Source organism: Ailuropoda melanoleuca, chromosome 7 (genome assembly GCF_002007445.2).
Source record: "Ailuropoda melanoleuca isolate Jingjing chromosome 7, ASM200744v2, whole genome shotgun sequence".
In the NCBI taxonomy this organism is placed as follows: domain Eukaryota; kingdom Metazoa; phylum Chordata; class Mammalia; order Carnivora; family Ursidae; genus Ailuropoda; species Ailuropoda melanoleuca.
The window spans coordinates 70,639,488-70,648,834 of NC_048224.1; the positions used below are offsets into that span (position 1 = coordinate 70,639,488).

The window sequence follows — 9,347 nt, forward strand, 5'->3', positions numbered from 1 at the left end:
GGAAAAGTTATAATATCCATAGTCCATGAAGCCCCTGTGGTCTCAAGCACCATGCCTGTCCCCAGGAAAACAGATTTTAGACTCATCTGCCTTCTCTCAGCCTTTACAGTTCAGGTGAGGAAATGGAAATTAAGTATAAGAAGGATGAACAGTGGATCAAAGAGAAAATGGTGAGGTGGCAAATGGAAAATGCAGATGGTGGCCCAGAGAGGACACAGACATGTGCCTCCAGGACCTAGAGCTGTGGGAAACCTGATTGCTGAGGTAAACTATAAATCTACACAGAGCGGGTCAGGATGTAGGGAAAGTCTCCCTACAGAGAGAGAATGGCTCCTAAGGCAGGGAAACTTGATTATCACCTGAAAGAAGGTATTCGTATCTAAGGAATGAAATGTGTTAATCAGGAGTGTATATGGGTTTCCCAAGGAAGCCTTGGAAAAATAATAATCAGAGAGACAGACATGGTAAGCTCAAAGGCCATGGTCCCCCAAAAGCAGGGTGCCCCTGCCCCAGTGTGTACCAAAATGACCCACTGGGTAATGAGGCAAAAAATGGAACGTACTTATATCTTGTTTGTCCTTTACAATTTCTATGTTTGGGTGTGCTTTATAAGCTGCAAACCTATTAGTCTGGCAGAATATGATTTATAAAGAATCAAGTAGGTTTCTTTGGTATTCATGCTCAAGTGCTTTTTCTGGTGAAGTACATGTGATATTACAGGGGTCTGGAAACCACACTAATATCATTTGTCGGGCTGAATTGTGCCCCCAAAATTCCCATGTTGAAGTCCTAACACCTAGGACCTCAGAACGTAACTGGATTTGGAGATAGGGCCTTGAAAGAGGCAATTAAGATAAAATAAGGTCGTATGGACGGGTTCTCATCCAGTATGACTGGTGTCCTTATAAGAAGAGGAAATGACCCAGAGGGATGACCATGTGAAGACAAAAGAGAGAGACCTCTGAGGAGCCCGACCCTGCTGACATCCTGATTCTGGACTTCGTAGCCTTCGGAACCATGAGGAAATAAATCTCTGTTATTTAAGACCCCCAGTCTGTAGAACTTTATTGGAGGGTACCCACAGCAGACTATTACAACGACCCTCTTACTGAAATCTCTCCCATCCAAATCAGATCCTTCCCTCCTTAGAGTTCTGTGAGTTCTCAGACTCCTAGCCTCACTATTTCTAGGCTACCTCACGGTGGAGTCCTTCCTAAGCCGCAAGGACTGTATTAGGAAACATGACTCCCCTCCCTGGTCCCAAACCAGCCCTGCCCAGCCTTCTGCTTAACCCCTCCTCTCGTACACCTGGCTCTGGAGACTCGTGTCCTAACCCCTCCCAGGACCGAGGCTGTCAGTGACTTGTCCAATTTCACTAAGTAAGCTGGCAGCTAAGTCAAGAACCGTGTCAAAACCCATCCCTAATCATTCAATCTATAACCTTTGCAAGCGTGTGTCTCTAGTGTCTGCCAGTGACTTTAAAGCATTGTCAGCCTGGGGTGCCTGGCTGACTTGGTGGGTGGAGTGTGACTCTTGATCCCGGGCTTGTGAATTTGAGCCCTGCGTTGAGTGTGGAGATCACTTAAAAGTAGAATCTTTAAAAAAAAACAAAAACAAAAAACCATTTTCGGCCAACTTCCTGACTCCTAGAATAAGTATCCACCAGCAGCCTGAGAACAACCCAGATTTAATTGAAATGGTCAGTGGTGGGTGTGAATGTCTTTCTTTCACCTGAGACGGCGCCTGGAGTTCACTTGTCCTGCTACTGTCACCCAGATTTTATAATTGCTTGGTTGTTGCACAATTGAAAGCTTTCAGGTGGTACAAAATGTCTGCTCTCCATCAGGGTCCCCGGTTTGCAACATAAGTCGTTTAGAAGAAGTGGTGAGTCTAGCCACGCTGCGTAAACCTGTTTGTCTCGGTGTCGTTGGCCACGTGCATGTGTCCCGGATTCTTCAGCGGCTGCCCCCCAGTGCATTAAAATAGTTTGGCAAAAATGAAGCAAGGAGATATTTTGATTCAAATTGTGGTTTCTGTACAAAATGCACAAACTCGAAGAATATGAAATTCTTCCTGGGAGCTGATCTCCCGAGGGGCAGCGGGCGCTGTGGTGAAGAACGCACAGGGGCTGAGTGTGTGGGCGGCCTGAGGCCAGAAATTTAAATCCTTTGGCCTCAGTGGCCTCATCAATAAAACGGGACTTAAAAAGCTTCCTCACATGGTTGATGTAAGCACTGTGTTTGGTACTTAAAGCTCAGGAATGGTCAAGAAATCACTTTGGAAAGAAGCTGGAAGTTGCTCGACAGAGGGGTGTGAGTGCCTCGTCGCTGTCCTCAGCACCCTTGACACAGTGAGCTGGGGGGATGGAAGGCTACCGTGAGGCTGATTTTTCATTGAGGTGGGAAAAGTGGGTGGGCTTTGTCCCCCCCCCAATCCCAGAACTTCCTCTTTTCAGAGGAAAGAATGCGGATGATTTCAGCGAATAATAACCCAAATGTCTGAATAAAATTTGCAGAAACAATCGACCTTCCTCCCAAGGACTGGAAGTGGTGCGGGCAGTTGAGCAATAAAGGAGCAGCGGTAATTTTCTGCCCCATTTCTACAACAGCAACAAAAACATGATGGCAGGAAACAACGCCAAGTGACAATCTTCATTTCCTTCCTCGGGGATAGAAAAACACATCTGTTTATTAAGCCTTTAAAAACTGTAACCACAGATTGCAGCAAGGAGATGCGACGGAGAAGAGACGGGGTGCGTGAGCCAAGCGTATGTGGCAACCGGATGAGAAGGATGGGAAGGTGGCTCCCGTGAGGAAGAGGAGGGAGAGTGGGGGGCCGGTCCTCAGGAAGGGCGGGAGGAGCAAAGAGCTTTCGTTTACGTTGGAAATGCTGACATGAAGTGTGTTTTCCTGGGCAGACCGGCAAGCTCCCTAGAAAGGGAAGCTTAATACAAGTGGGGAAGGTGAACTCTCGCTAGCAACCCATGTGCGTTTTCGGCCTGGGGAGAGCAAGGAGTGGTGGATGGCCGTTGGCCCAGGGTTGGGAGGACTGGAAGGAGTCGGTCCTGGTTCCTCCCGCACGTTCCAGCTCTCTTCATCCTGACCAAATGTGTCGTGGAGTCTCATTTGTCCTGCGTCCCTGGGCAAGGGCCGCTCCACCTGAATTCGTCTTACCAAAACCTGAGGCTCGCCTGTTTAAACCTCACACATTTATTTATGTCAAGTTTAACAGGGTTTTTTGGTGGAAATCTTTTTCAAAATTAATGTCAGACCTCCTGCCTTCTCGGCGTCTCATGAACTTCAGTGAGCGCACCCAGAGTGCGGAGCTCTCACCCCCGGCTGACCCTGAGGCTGGGCACAAGCACGAAGTGAGAGCTAAGAAGGCACGGTTGGCCGCTTTCCGGCTGAGTATCAAAGATGTGCCCCACCACGGGCACATGACGGGGACATGTATGGGTCACAGGAATTTAAGGAAGTCTCTGTCCATTCAGTAATGGACCCCGGAGCCAAATGAGCAGAGGGTTCAGTGGTGAAACATGACAAAGATTACAGACTTCACGGAAATCGTTCAGAAAGGGTATTAAACAAAACAGCCAGCCCTGGCGAGAAGGATCCAGAATCTGACCTCCAGCATTACCACACTACATTTCACTCTATTTCAGAGGCCGCCTGCCCTAAAGCCCACCGGACAGAGTCCAAAGCCCTCAACAGGGCAGGAAGGCCTTCGGCGTCTGGCCCCTGGCAACCCCATCCGCTTTCTCCCGCACGTTGTAGCCACCGCCCCGCCTCGCCTTTCCTGTCGTTTCTGTTGCCAACACCCACCCTCTCTCGCCTCCAGGTCCTGCTACTTGCAGCTCCTACAGCTCCGGCCTCGCTCCTCGCCTCCTCCCCTTCCTCCCACTAACACCAGTGCCCCAGCTGGTCCTCGATCAGGTCACCCACGTTCCCCACGCCATTTCCCTGGACCTCTCCTGACTGGGCTAGGTGTCCCTCCTGTGCTTCTGCTCCTTATGCTTCAACTCTGGGGGTAAACACGCTCATTTATCTGTCTGCCTCTCTTCCCCATCCTGGAGGACAGCAGCTGCGATTCCAATGGCTTGCACGGTGCCTCTTCATAGCAGGGCCGGAACATGTGCTGAGTCCGTGACCTGGGGGTAAGACAAGGCACCCTTAAATTAGCACTATTTGCAGGGCTAATTTTGATCATTTTAGCCCAGTCCCAGTGAGGACTCCCCTTTAGTACAGACAGTATTAATAATAAAGTGCATCTTTCTTGAGACTTAAAAAAAAAAGTCATTCCATTTTCAGGCCTGCTTACAGGCGGAAAGGGCATGGCTTGTCCTTCCTGTCTGTGTGCATGACCTGTGTTCTCTGTCTTTGAGTCCCCTGCTCCCCTCGCCCCCAGCAGCCTGGCCGGAAGGCTGCACGGCTGTGTTGGTGCAGCAGATGCTGGGACCCGGGAGACACAGGCTCTCGTCCAGAGGGAGCTAGGTGCCCCCGTGAGGAAGAATGGGGGAGGAAAATGGGAAGTGAGACCCCAGTCATGGTGCTGGGATACAGGGCTGGGCTCACAGTGACAGAGACCTCCTTGGAGGACAGAACTTTTGCTTAAAGAGAATCATGGAAAGGAAGTGCGAGCGCCTCCCTGCAGGAGAATCTGGAAAAAGCTGGAAGGAAGAACAATAGCAGTGTGTTGGGGATAGCAAGAGAGGAGTGGGGGAGCAGGGGGAGACACATGAGGCCCATTTGGAAGGGCTATAAACATCACGCTAACAAGTTAAATTTTTGTCCTGAAGTCAGGTGGGAGCCACGGAATACATTTGAGCCAGGGAGAAAGTGATGAGGATGCCAGGTGGTATTTTCTGAAGATGAAGCAGGCAGGGGTGTGTGGGGTGGTCAGAGGGGTAGAAAGAGGGAGCCCAGAGGCCCAGACACCAGGCAGCTTGCCCTGATCAAGGAAGGTGTCAGCAGGAGGGGAACAAGGGAAGAGCGCGAGGTGGAGAGTGCGCCGGGGGCGGGGGGGGGGGGCGTCGCGTGTGCCAAGCGCAGTACAGAATTCTCTCTACGTGCCAACTCGTGGAACCCTCACCCCCACCCGCTAAGGCACTATTCTTATTTTACAGGTTGTGAAAACAAGTCTCCATAAGGTTAGGTAACCTGCTGGGGTCACGCAGCCAGGACCGGCAGGGAGGCCAGGGCCTCTGACTCTAGCCCCAAGGCCATTGAACCTCGTCTTCCAGCTGCACTGGGTACCTCATAAACACTGGTCCAACTGACAAGTCCTGTGGCCACTGGAAAGTGACCAGCGTGAAGTTACCAGACTCCACGGACTCTCATGCGTCCTCCCCATAGGTCTCCTTTTGGGGCCGCACTCCATTTGTTACCCTCCATCCTCCTGCACCTGCAGGCTCCAGGTGGCCGCTGATGGAGCCCTTGCATCCCACACAGGTAGGTGGGGCCCGAGTGGCCATGGTCAAAAATGGCTCAACTGTGAATTGTGTTCAACAATGTTTAAAAACTCTACTATGTTGTATAAGCCTACCCCTGTGGTCGTACGGGTGGTTAAAAGACTTTCTCAAGCTAAGAAGTAGGATAGGATTAGAACCCGTTGCATTTCATCACTTTCAGGTGGCATTCTGACCTGACTTTGGAATAAACAGACTTAAAACAGTATTTCCCAAGCAGCAGCAATTCTATCATATCCTAAATTTTAAGAGCTTTTAGCTTTGTCTTTCTCCTCCTCTTGTTACGAAGAGTGTAGTTTGAGCCTGGGAATAAATAAACTGGGGAGAGGAACAGCATTCTTTGTTTCCTAATGTGTTTTCCTTTGACTCACTATTGTGAAATGTAATTCCTTAATAGACGATGTTTAATGATCCACATTAACCTCTCTACAGGCTCTGTTGAGCATGACAAATGTGTAGATTATTACTTTTCAGTTTTCATTGAGAAGATAAAACATGAATATATTAAATTTGTATTTTAATCATGTTTTTCTACATGAGTCCCTTAACTTTTTAATGTTGTCATTGACAAAGACTAGTTACCCATTTTCAAACCAACGCTGTCCTTCCCCTTTAGGGTGTCTGGATGCGGGGCACAGTCTGACTTCTCAGCTGCGGGCTCCCTGGGGCTGTCCCAGGTGGCAGCGTGAGTGACCCAAGCCACACTGGCGTGTGCTCACTTCCACCTTTGAGAACCACAGAGCAGCGAGAGTGCTTCACGGTGCCGGGAATTAAAGGTTGCTTGCCGCTTTGGAATCGGATGCCTTGGTCTTGAATGATCTCCTCGGGACACGTCAAGGATTGCAAATTCACTTCCTGTCTCGACGACACATCATGGAAAGTTCTGAGCTGTGAAACAGCTTGTTCTTTTATCTTCAAAGCTTGGAAGCTCTTGGATCTAAGAAGGAAATAGCTTATTTGAGTTGAAAAAGACTATTTGATTTGAGGGTGGGTAAACACAGGGTTACCAAAAAACTAAAACCAAACAACTTTTAGCCTAATAAAAAAACCCACATCATTATAAGTCTGCTGGTAACTCATTCATGCCACCTCCAAACCAGGCATTCAACTGTTGGAAACTGCAAAACCGGGGTACGGAATAGCTGAGGGGGGACGACACCTCATGAGAAGTTCTGATAAAATGGGTGAGGAAAACATATTTTGGAACAGGACAGAGAACCATGAGATAACGACAACGTGGTCCAAAATCATCTCACACCCACACACGTATACAAGTACACGCAGCCCACACACCTAGCAGTGTTTGCAAAGGTCACTTGCCGACTAAGCAAACCGGCATCTTCTCTAATCACCAGAGTTGAGCAGGACTCTGACTGATGAGGTTTGACCATAGTGAGTTAAGGCACTATTATTATTCTCAGCCTATTAAATTACTAATTGTATGGCCTTAGGCAAGATGTCCAAACTTTCTGAGCCTCAGTTTCTTAATCCATGAAATGGGTAAAATAATTCTTTTTATGCGGGATTGTTGGTGAGGATTAGCGCTAACGCAGGTGAGCCATCTAGCTCGGTCCCAGAACACAGAACCTAATACCCAGTACTAATCTTTATGGCTTTTGTTCTTATTTGTAAGAAGGTTAGGAAGATAAGGAATTTGAGGAAAATGAATGTCAGTGTTTTTTTAAAAGGCATGTCCCAGGACTAGAGTAGTTTTACTTTAAAATGTTGCCCACAGGGTTCTGTCCTTTTAGATTTTTAGGGCTGAGCCTCTACGTATGTGTGTATGTGTGTGTAATAAAACCCACATAGGGGCGCCTGGGTGGCACAGCGGTTAAGCATCTGCCTTCGGCTCAGGGCGTGATCCCGGCGTTATGGGATCGAGCCCCACATCAGGCTCTTCTGCTGTGAGCCTGCTTCTTCCTCTCCCACTCTCCCTGCTTGTGTTCCCTCTCTCTCTGGCTGTCTCTATCTCTGTCAAATAAATAAATAAAATCTTTAAAAAAAAAACCCCACATAAATAGCTATTTCAATATCTTTTAAAATGTGTTGAAATTGCATGTTTGGAGGCAAGGATAGGGCTTCTGGTTTCCTGTTCCAAATGTAAGGAACTTGAAAGTTCCCATTCCCTCCTAACTACAAGTGAAAAGCTGAACAGACTGAAAAATCGGCAGCTCTTCTTGGGTCCATAGAGAGGGGAGTCGCAGGGCAGACTGCTGTCCCTGAGATTGGAGACACAGCCGGGCAGCCACCGGCTGACCAGAGAAGAGACCCAGGAGCCGGGACAGCCACAGTAGCCAGTGCCACGGCTGTCTAATTGCTGGAGGCTCCGTGCACACGAGTTTGAGAGTGAAAACCTCCAGGGAACCTGGTCACCGGGGTCCCCCACAATATTACTTCTGGTAAACTACCTAGGTTCCCACAGTAAATACTGGAGAAAAATTCCCTTGGGTTTCCAGGAAGTGGGAGGAGGCTCAGGAACCATTCCGAAATACCCCAGAGCGCTCGTTTTCTTAAAAGGACCAGCCCTCAGGGGAAACCAGTTAACCCAAGCCTCCGAGCTTCTTATCCGAGCCTCACTGGTTCAGAGAAGGGGAATACCCAACTCCAGCCCACTCCTGCCACTCTGATCTACCTCAAGGGAAAGAAAAAACTGAGAAACCCTTGTGAAGCTCACAGGGCAGAGACACAGGCTCACTATGACACTGGGACCTGAGGACAGGATGACAGAACGTTCCCCCTCCCCCACACCTCACCACCACAGCACCAGAGGCCTCGCCTCGTTGCAGCATTTTATACCCGGTACATCATGTTCAGCTATCAAGAAAAAAATCACAAGGCACAGCAAAAGGCAAAAAACTACAGTTTGAAGAGACAGAGCAAGCATCAGAACCAGACACGGCAGGGATGTTGAAAATATCAGACCAGGAATTTAAAACAACTATGATTAATAGACTGAGGGGTCTAATGGATAAAGTAGACAGCATGCAGGAGCAGACTGGCGATGTAAGTAGAGAGACAGAAATCCTAAGAAAGAACCGAAAGGAAATGCTAGACATCAAAAACACTGATACAGAAATGAAGAATGCCTTTGATGGGCTTATTAGTAGACAGGACTGGTTGGGGAATGAATCTCTGAGCTGCAGTCTATGTCAATAGAATCCTTGAAAATGGAAAAGCAAAAAAAAACAAAAGCTGAGCAAATAGAACAGAATATCCAAGGAGTATGGGAAATTCCAAAAGGTGGAACATATATGCAAGGAGAATGGGAATAGCAGAAGAAGAAGAGAGAAAGAAACAGAAGAAATATTTGAAATAATAATGACTGATAACTTTCCCCAAATTAATGTCAGACATTGAACAACAGATCCAGAAAGCTCAGAGAACACCAAGCAGATTAAATGCAAAAACAAAACAAACAAAAACAACAAAAAAACCTCCACCAGAACTCACTCTAACATTTTCAAAGTACAGAAAGTCAAAGATAATTTTTTTAAATCCTAAAAGAAGCCAGAGGTAAAAAAACAAAACAAAACACAACAAAAACAAAAACAAAAAAAACTTTACCTCCAGGATGCCTGGGTGGCTCAGTCAGTTAAGTGTCCGACTCTTGGTTTTGGCTCAGGTCGTGATCTTGAGGTTGTAGCATCGAGCCCCATGTCGGGCTCTGTGCTCAGTGCGAGTCTGCTTCAGATTCTTTCTTCCTCTCACTCACTCTCTCTCAAATAAAGTCTTTTTAAAAAAAGTATTACCTATAGAGGAACAAGGTTAAGAATTGCATCCAACTTCTCCTCAGAAACCAGGCAACCAAGAGAGTGGAGTGAAATATTTAAAGTGTTGAGAGAAAAAAACCACTGTAATTCTGTACCCTGAAAAATTATCCTTC

At 47.7% G+C, this 9,347-nt stretch overlaps 1 long non-coding RNA gene across 1 annotated transcript; it reads right to left on the bottom strand.

Moving 5' to 3' along the window:
- Positions 1–2,631: 2,631 nt before the first annotated feature.
- Positions 2,632–9,086, bottom strand: LOC109488931. Its single transcript, XR_002141814.2, has 3 exons — positions 9,029–9,086; positions 6,047–6,401; positions 2,632–4,147 (listed from the first exon to the last, which is right to left on the bottom strand). It is a non-coding gene; the product is annotated as an uncharacterized LOC109488931 (long non-coding RNA).
- Positions 9,087–9,347: the final 261 nt, after the last annotated feature.